Raw genomic sequence first — 7,794 nt, 5'->3', positions numbered from 1 at the left:
ACTGTAACTTGTTTGTAACTACCTCATCCTTTCTTCCTTCTACTTCATTTACTTCAATTTCTGTATGTGTCTCTAAAGGTGAATAAATTTTCTCCACTTCCATATCAGTCTGATGCTGTGAGTTGCCTTCATCTAGAAGTAAGTTTCCATCATCTTGAGTTTCCAAACTGCTTTTTTGGGATGTGAGCTACCTTCATCTTGATGTTCCAAACTGCTTCCATGCAAATGTGAGCTAACCTCCTCTCCGAGTAAAATTCCTTCATCTGGATGCTGTGAACTGCTTCCATCTTTATTTGGATTAAAGAGAAGTTATTTCCGGAAGGATCCCTGCTGTTTTGCTAGGTCCTTTTCTTTCTCAGCCTTCCGTTTATGACACTCTGCTCCTGAGGGTTTTCTTTTTCCTCTTTATGCCATGGAGCATTTGAATATTGTTGTGTACTAACTGTGCTCCCAACTGCAAGCATTATAGTGTTAAGGATGGCTGACACAACACATAGTTGGCGATTTAAACCACACTGCAGCCATCCCAACATGTCTTTTCACTGCTTAAAGGTTCAATGATTAGTAACACACTCACTTACCTATTAAAACAGTTAGTTACACATTTACACAGAAATGAAATGACCTTTTTCGACGTTATAACCCAACACCGGTTGTTTGGAAAATAATCCCCATCCTCACAGTTGCCCACTTGGAGAGTGACGTTATCACTTTCGTAGTCTATTAAGCATTAACGCAGTTACTTTTCTTTTATGGACCTTATTTATTACATGTGAACCAGTTATAACAAAGAAAAGTTCATAATTATACAGCCCAATAATAACGCTAAGGTTTAATAACGCTTAAAGATACTCACATTTTGGATTTATAACGCTGAAAGATGTTATTCTTTATGCTTTGGCACCAAGAAACACAATTTTCCACAGTATTCTCTTGATTCTTAACCATCTACCTGCGACATGTGTTAAAATGACCGTTTGACATGTATCAACTCGCGATATCTCCGCTCTACAGGAATTTCTGCTCTACATGTGTCATAAATATAAAGGGAGGGGTATAAACACCTTTAAAATCCCTCCTGGCCAGAGGAAAAGCCCTTTCACCTGTAAAGGGTTAAGAAGCTAGGATAACCTCGCTGGCACCTGACCAAAATGACCAATGAGGAGACAAGATACTTTCAAAGCTGGAGGGGGGGAAAAACAAAGGGTCTGGGTCTGTCTGTGTGATGCTTTTGCCAGGGACAGAACAGGAATGGAGTCTTAGAACTTAGTAAGTAATCTAGCTAGATGTGCGTTAGATTATGATTTCTTTAAATGGCTGAGAAAATAAGCTGTGCTGAATGGAATGGATATTCCTGTCTTTGTGTCTTTTTGTAACTTAAGGTTTTGCCTAGAGGGATTCTCTATGTTTTGAATCTAATTACCTGTAAGGTATTTACCATCCTGATTTTACAGAGGTGATTCTTTTTACTTTTTCTTCTGTTAAAATCCTTCTTGTAAGAAACTGAATGCTTTTTTCATTGTTCTTAAGATCCAAGGGTTTGGGTCTGTGGTTACCTATGCAAATTGGTGAGGATTTTTATCAAACCTTCCCCAGGAAGGGGGGTGCAAGGTTTTGGTGAGGATTTTGGTGGGAAAGACGTTTCCAAATGACTCTTTCCCAATAATAAACCCAGTTAGACGTTTGGTGGTGACAGCGAAAGTCCAAGGGCAAAAGGTAAAATAGTTTGTACCTTGGGGAAGTTTTAACCTAAGCTGGTAAAAGTAAGCTTAGGAGGTTTTCATGCAGGTCCCCACATCTATACCCTAGAGTTCAGAGTGGGGAAAGAACCTTGACAACATGTATATTCAAGTTAGGTGTCACTAGCACTGCAGCTCTTGCCACTGGCGGATGTGTTTCATTGTGGCTGAGTTATTGCTTATCAAAATTGCAGAGTGGGTCATCTTGACTCTGTGTTGCAAATTGACAAAAAAATTCGCTAAAATATTATTTATTTTTGCAGTAAATAAAAGATTTGACATATTAATAAATTCTCAGAAATGCAGGGAAATGATTTATAATTTATATTCCCTCCATACATGCACGGGAATTGAAATAATGACATCTTTGTTATTTTATTTGTATTTTTTTTCATCTTTTTCATTTTTTTTCCATTTTATTATTTTTTTATTTGATTTTTTTTCCTTGAATTTGGCGCCCCATTTAACTTGGCACCCTAGGTGACCGCATAGTTTGCCTATATGGATGGGCCGCCCCTGGGAGACAGGTATGTGTTACCTCCTGCCTTGGAACATGCACGAGGTCTGTCACCTGCCTTAACACCAAGACCTCAAAAGTATAATTGTCAGTCTAGATCCGTAATGCCTTACGTATTAGCTGTACATATATCTCACAGTGATTATGTTGACTAGTGGGTACAGCTTTCGGTGGACTATTTATACGTATATCCAAACCAAGGCTCCCTGTAATCCCTGTGCACCCCCAGTGCTCTCTGACAGTTGTCACCAAAGGGTCCCTGCGTCACACATGGTGACTTCTCTCTGTCCCAGCCCAGGCTGTCCAGGTCCCAGGCACCCAGGCTAGCTAGCTGCTTTGGGGGGGTTCCCAGTGGGTAGTGAGCTCTGCAGTCAGAGCTGTGACCTCCCCATTCACCTCAATGGGGCGTGAACACCACACCATATTCAGGCCTGTCTGCAAAGGCCTATACTTCAAGAATTTTGGTGTATTTTTATTACTTAGCTAGTTTTAGAGGTATAAAAGAAAGAATCAAAATCACTGTCTGCTGGTGTAAGGGCCTTCTCTTACTGTGACAGTCTGAGGCCCAGTTCTTAGGCTAAGGCCTTTGGCTAAGCAGCAGAAGCAGCCATAAACTGGGAAGCGAACGGTCACATCCTCACCAGTCACACTGAAATAAGGTGCTATTGGGCTGTTAGGAATACAATCCTGTCCTGATAATGCCTATCACCTCCAGAGAAAGGGAAGAGCCTAGAAGATGTAAAAGGAAACTTAGTTTGATAGCATCCTGTCTGGCAAGAACTCACTTATCAATAGCTGGAATGTAAAATCCTCATTTCTGTGTTTTTTCTATCACTGTAGTCCCCATTTCCCTATTGTTTGTCTGTATAATCTCTGTCTGGTTCTGTGACTGTTTCTGTCTGCTGCATAATTAATTTTGCTGGGTGCAAACTAATTAAGGTGGTGGGATATAATTGGTTAGATAATGCATCCGATGAAGTGAGCTGTAGCTCACGAAAGCTTATGCTCAAATAAATTTGTTAGACTCTAAGGTGCCACAAGTACTCCTTTTCTTTTTGCGGATACAGACTAACACAGCTGCTACTCTGAAACATGTTACAATATGTTAGGATTGGTTAGTTAAATTTCAGTAACATGACAGGTTAAGGTATAGCTAAGCAGAACTCAAGTTTTACTATATAGTCTGCAGTCAATCAGGAAGTAAGGGGGGGAATGGGAACACGGAATGGGGGTGGGGGAATTGGAATTATGTTTTGCTAAGGTGGGGAATGGAACAGGGAATGGGAACAGGGACACAGGCAAGGCTCTGTGGTGTCAGAGCTGGGAAGGGGGACACTAAGGAAGGAAACTGGAATCATTGCTTGCTGGAAGTTCACCCCAATAAACATTGAATTGTTTGCACCTTTGGACCTGTCAAAGTTTGACTCAGACTCACAATTTATCAGACCACTCTGTTTTATTAGCAAAGCTGCTCTGCTAATACATTTAGAAGTGAGCCCCCCCGAGTGGGGCTTGTGTCTCTTAATTTATACAGTTTTTTGGAGAACAAGTTACAGAGAAGTTACAGACAAAAGAAGAAAAAGATTTTAGTCACCACCCTTCGAGATCCCTGAGACCAGTCACGTATCTTCAATTACCTGCCACCCTTAACAATCTCCTTTAACAGCTTCCAGTTAACTTAACTAATTGCCCTTCACACCTTCCATTCTGATGCCTGCTTCTTAGACGTGCTGGCTCTATCTTAATTGCTTCTCCATTCAAAAGCTAACTGTCCCTACGTGTGCTCCCTCAGATACTTTGTAACATGTTTTGGCATGCCCTCTCATATACAATGTATCCAGCATGTCCCCTTATACAACGTTATACTTATACAATGTTATACTTCCACAGACCTCAGGTATTGTTGCTCTCTGTTCATGCGAGAAGGACCAGGGAAGTGAGCGGGTGAAGGAATAAGCCCTCTAATACTGCCTGAGTCAGCAATGTCAGCAGAGTCGGGGGGCTGAGCCTGTCTGGTTTGTTAACCTCATGGAGATGGGGCTGGTGGGTCTCAGGAGGTTTTAGCCTCTCTAACACAATGTCTACACATGCACTGTGTGAACTTCAGCAGGTCGACCATGGCTTGATGCCATTTGGCAGGGGGGCGGGTTTGACTGCGTTATTATATTGGGGCACTTATGTCAGCCCGATACAAATCTGAGTGTAGACACACGTACACAAAGGCCAATGCAGGGCAACTTATGGTGACCTAACTTTGTCATGTAGATGAGGCCTCAGAATATGGAACCAAATTTAGCCCAATGCCTCCTCGGGCAGTGCCCTGGTGGGAGGGGGAATCTCCTGGAGTGCCCACAGTGCTGTGCAGGGTTGTGGGTACAGAGGGAACCAGAACAGTGACAATGGTGGTGGTGGAGAAGGGTAAAATTGCAGATTCCCCACCCCAGGGGTTAGGAGAGAGCCCCTGCAAGCAGCCAGCATGTGCATTGCAGATTAAACTTTGACCCTGAGACGCTCACACACGCTTGGAGGTGTCTGGCTTCCCCATAAAGACTTAAAAGCCAAACAACTAAGCCCCCCACCCCCGGATTCACAGTTGGGGAGGCAATGCCTGAAATGGCACCCTCCCGGGCTTGGCCTGAATCTCCATGAACCAGGCCAGCTCCCCATTGTAGACCTCCACCCTCTGGGGCCAGACCAGTTATCTTCCCAGGGCCATGCAATATGATGCTGCGCTAGGACTCTGCAACAGACCCTTCAGCCCGCTGTGAACCAGGCTGCTGGCTGCTGGCATTGGCTGTGTGTCTCCCTCGCTGCAGTGGAGACTGACCCCAGCCCTGCCCCAGGATTGCTAAATGAGTGCCATCGCTACACAGAGATCTGGCAGGTTCTTGGGGCTCCCTGCATCCCTGACACACACCTGGCTTTGCAGGGGAGCCCGATTGGAGAGCTGGTGTGTGCCACCGAGGGCACCAGGCCATGCTGGAAGCAAGCCGGCGACCCTGAGACAGGAACAGGAGAGTTCATTCATTCATTGTTCAAAACCAAAAGGCTAATTTCTCTTTCGAAAACTGCCATAGAAAAACTTTTAAAAACTGCTGGAAATACCTAACTGGGGATTTTTAAAAAGCCTTTGATGGACTAAGTGTTTTTGTTTTAAAAAATTCTACCAGCTCCAAGCATCAGCCATGTTATATTCCTGCTGTCACCATTCAAGGGAATGTTTGTCCTGGCTGTAGAGAGACACGGGGAAGGGAGGGGGGTAATATACCCCCAATTAGGGATATTGCAGATTATGTACTCCTTATGCCATCTGATCCTAAACTTTGCACCCCTTGATAATCTGTACATTATTCCCTGATAACCAGAAACTTTTATGCTTAAACTCTGTACCATTTTCCTTTTATTTTAACATCATCTTAATAAAATTCTTAAATCTGTTATTGGCCCAACTTCTGTTGGGGAGAGAGACAAGCTTTTGAGCATACACAGAGCTTTTCATCAGGACCTGACAAAGAGCTCTGTGCAGCCTGGAGGCTTGTCTCTCGCACCGACAGAAGTTGGGCCGATACAGATACTACCTCACCCTCCTTACCTCTAATATCCTGGGTCCCACATGGCTACAACTACATTGCATATGTCTCCTACCTGTATTCACACGGACAGAAGGGTTATCTCCACGGTCACCACGGGGGCAGGGTCTGTCTCGTCTGTATGCAGGATGGAGAAAACTTTTCCACACCTTAGGTAAGCTTTGTCCAGCAGCACCCAGGCCACTAGCTGGCAAAGCCGAGCCTCAATGTCATCCAGATTAGGTTCCCCAGAAACCTGACTGTCCTCCAGTTCCGCTCATCACACTGCACCCTCCAGCAGAGTACTCTGTCAAATAGGGGATAGCTGTTGCTGGATTCACCAACTCTCTCCCCAAAATGGAGCCCCTTTTCCCAGAGTCAGTGGGGGCTGACTGCCACACACCCACTCATGGCCTCAGGGAAGCTCTGCAAGCAGCCCCTTGCCTCAGTTTCCCCCTTCAATAAGCTTCTTCAATGATTCACACAGGCTGTTGTCCATTAACAGCCCATGTCAAATTCTGGTTTTATTAAAATAACAAACTGGCAAGATAACATTCTCAAGTCCCTCCCAAGCCCATCCATTTACCCTTCTATCAGGTCATGCTCAGGCCTTTCCTGCCTGAAGTCCCAGGTCTCCCTGCTGGAGCAGATTCACCCCCAACTGCCTCTTTGTTACACTCTGTTCTCCCTGAGACTGTGCCCTCCCTGCAGCTTCCTGCTGCTCTTGATGGAGGAATAAGTTGATTCCTGCTCAGCTGTGCCTCCTTAGTAACCAGGGTCGGCTGGGCCCAGGCAAACCTTTAAAGGGGCAAGTCAGTCTGCTATACACTGTTGGTGGGGGGAACCACCATCCCTGTCATGCAGGCCAGCAGAGTGTGTGTTGTTTCGACATGGCTGGTGGCCCCATCCTGGCCATGTATCAATCTGCTTCCTGCATCACTGCATCACTTCCAGCTCTCCATTCCTCCATCACAGCTAAACCTCTCATCCAGGCCTTCATCTCGCATCTTAATCACTGAGCATCCTCCTCCCTGGCCGGGACCGATCCCATCTTCTTACCCCACCTACATCTGTCCAGAACGCTGCTGCTGCAAAGATCATTTTCCTGTGACCCTGTCACCCCTCTCTCCAAGCTCCTGGCTGGCTCCCCTTCTCCACCGCATCACACACAATCCACTCATTGCAAGGCTCTTCCGTGGCTGATGTATCACCCTCCCACACTATTGCGATGTCAAGCCCAGCATCTGATCTGCCAGTAACACCAGCCTTCCTCACCCACGTATTCCATTGTCCGACCCCACTGGCACCTCCCTGCTTCCTGCCATGTCACCCTGGTATGGGGAGCAGCTCCCCTAACACCTGCTAAAAGTCACCTCAGCAGGGGTGCTGACAATGGCTAGTAGTTGCTGTTTATAACACTGATCAGTATGGGCTTATTGTTCCCTTGTGCTCCTCCATCATCTGTCTGTATTATCCTGTTGTGTCTAGTCTTATAGTTAGATTGGGTAAGTTCTTTTGGGCAGACACAATCTTTTTTTGTGTGTGGCTCTGAGCACACCGGGGCCTCCAGGTGCTCCCACACCAATAATATCAATAAAAATAATGAGACTTCTGGAGACTGTGGGTGGGACTGAGATTCTGGGGGACTTGGGATTGTCTCAGAGGGTCCCCAAAATAAATGCAGCATCGCCAACTCTCATGGTTTTGTCATGAGTCTCATGATAATTATTGTTTTCCTTAAAGCCCAGTTCCTGGAGTGAGGTGATGATGATTTGAACATTCATTCTTAAAGAAAAAGTAAGTTTCTAGCCCGCCCAGTGTGGAGGAAGCTTCAAAATGTCACCCCAGCACACCCTAAAGGCTCAGAAAACAGAAGGCAAATAAAAAGAAGCCCAAAGCTGTTACTGTTACCAAATCTCATGGTTTTTGGTGTTCCTGACTCATGATTTTTGAACATCTGGAGCTGGCA

Source organism: Chelonia mydas, chromosome 14 (assembly GCF_015237465.2).
Source record: "Chelonia mydas isolate rCheMyd1 chromosome 14, rCheMyd1.pri.v2, whole genome shotgun sequence".
In the NCBI taxonomy this organism is placed as follows: domain Eukaryota; kingdom Metazoa; phylum Chordata; order Testudines; family Cheloniidae; genus Chelonia; species Chelonia mydas.
The sequence above is the reverse complement of the archived record's forward strand: the minus strand, read 5'-3'. Positions refer to the sequence as shown.